Source organism: Phyllostomus discolor, chromosome 1 (assembly GCF_004126475.2).
Source record: "Phyllostomus discolor isolate MPI-MPIP mPhyDis1 chromosome 1, mPhyDis1.pri.v3, whole genome shotgun sequence".
NCBI lineage: Eukaryota > Metazoa > Chordata > Mammalia > Chiroptera > Phyllostomidae > Phyllostomus > Phyllostomus discolor.
Window position 1 is genome coordinate 68,995,290 of NC_040903.2, and position 2,297 is coordinate 68,997,586.

At 37.3% G+C, this 2,297-nt stretch overlaps 1 non-coding gene across 1 annotated transcript; it reads left to right on the forward strand.

Moving 5' to 3' along the window:
• The first annotated feature begins 1,479 nt into the window (after window positions 1–1,479).
• Window positions 1,480–1,586, forward strand: LOC114493549. The gene has a single exon (XR_003684186.1). It is a non-coding gene; the product is annotated as a U6 spliceosomal RNA (small nuclear RNA).
• The last annotated feature ends 711 nt before the right edge of the window (window positions 1,587–2,297 follow it).

The following is a 2,297-nucleotide window of genomic DNA, read 5'->3' on the forward strand; positions in this document are numbered from 1 at the left end:
GCAGAGTCAGAGCTGAGCAATCAGCACCATTCCCTCTCTGACTCCTCCTCCACATACAGCGCCACAATGCAACAAAATGGGTTGCCCCACCCTGGTGAATATCTAAGTCTCCACTCCTTATACTGTAACAGATATGCCAAGACAATAAAATATAGCCCAAATGAAAGAATAGATGAAAACTCCAGAAAAAGAACTAAACAATGAGGAGATAGCCAACCTATCAGATGCAGAGTTCAAAACACTGGTGACTCAGGTTGCTCACAGAAATGATTGACTATGGTTGAAAAATAAAGGAAGAAGTGAAGGCAATACAAACTGAAATAAAGCAAAATACACAGGGAACCAACAGTAAAGGGAAGAAACCAGGGCTCAAATCAACAATTTGGAACAACAGGAAGAAATGAACATTCACCCAGAACAGAATGAAGAAACAAGAATTCAAAAAAAAAAAAAAAGAGAGATGAGGCTTAGGAACCTCTGGGACAACTTTAAACTCTCCAACATCTGAATCATAGGGCTGCCAGAAGGAGAAGAGGAAGAACAAGAAATTGAAAACTTAGTTGAAAAAATGATAAAGAAAAAATCCCCCAATCTGGAGAAGGAAATAGACATACAAGTCCAGGAAACTCAGAGAGCCCCAAAAGAATTGGACCCAAAGTAGGAACACAGCAAGATATGTCATAATTAAATTACCCAAGATTAAAGATAAGGAGAGAATTTTAAAAGCAGCAAGAGAAGAGAATTAACTACAGAGTTCTCATAAGACTATCAGCTGATTTCTAAAAAAAAACCAAAACAACACCCCCCCCCCCAAAAAAACACAAAACCATACAGACAAGAAGGGGCTAGAAAGAAGTATTTAAAGTCATGAAAGTCAAGGACCTACATCCAAGATACTCTATCCAGCAAAACTATCATTTAGAATTAAAGGACAGATAAAGTGCTTCCCAGATACAGTCAAGTTAAAGGAGTTCATCATTACCAAGCCCTTATTATATGAAATCTTAAAGGGACTTATCTAAGGAAAAGAAGGTCAAAACTATGAATAGTAAAATGGTAACAAACTCACAACTATCAACAACTGAACCTGAAAAAACAAAAACAAACTAAGCAAACAACTAGAACAGGAACAGAATCAGAGAAATGGAGATCACATGGAGGGTTATCAGTGAGGGTTGGAAAAGGGGGAGAATAAGGGAAAAGGAACAGGGAATAAGAAGCATAGTTGGTAAGAACAAAACAGACAGGGGGAAGTTAAGAAAAGTATAGGAAATGGAGAAACCAAAGAACTTATATGTATGACCCATGGGCATGAACCAAGGGGAGGGAATGCTGGAGGGAATGGGGGTACCGGAAGGAGGGGAATAAAGGGGAGAAAAAAGAATGGGACAACTGTAATAGCATAATCAATAAAATATACTTAAAAAATTGAAAGTGGTTCCTTTAAAATCATTGCATGTTAATAATAGCCAACAACTGGTGCTCACTTCAGCAGCACACATACTAAAATTGTAACAATTCAGAGAAGATTAGCATGGCCCCTGAGCAAGGATGACACATAAATTTGTAAAGTGTTCCATATTTTTGTTGGGGGACTGGGTGGGAAAGGTGAAGGGATTGAGAAGCACAGATTGATACTTACAAAATAGACACGGGGATGTAAAGTACAGCATAGGATAATTGTATAGTTAATAGTATTATAATAACTATGTATGGTGCCAACTGGGTAATGGAAATATAAGGAGAACACTTTGTAAGTAAATGATTGTTTAACCATTATGCTATACACCTGAAACTAATACAAAATGATAAATATACATCGTAATTGAAAAAATTAAGAAAATAAAGAATGAGATTTAATTTAAAAATTAATAATAATTATCAACTGGGCAGTGCTTTAGGAGTTTACAAAATACCTTCATATATTGCAGTGGTTCTCAATTAAGGACAACCTTCTCCTCACCAGGGGACATCTGGCATTGTATGGAGTCATTTTTGGTCGTACAAACTGGGGAGAGTGTTACTCTAATGGGTACCAGCTACGGATGCTGGTAAACATCCCACAGTGCACAGGATAGCACCTAATGAAGGATTATCTGGCCTAAATGTCAATAATGCTGAGGCTGAGAAACCCTGATATATATGATCTCATTTAAATTTTTGCAATGATGGCATGAGTTACATATTATGAAAATTTCTTTACCAATAAAAGACCCAGAGGGCCGGGGTGATGAGCTCCTCATTCAAGATGATAAATCGCAAAGCTAGGCATCTCAGTCTAAGATTTGTTCTTCTGT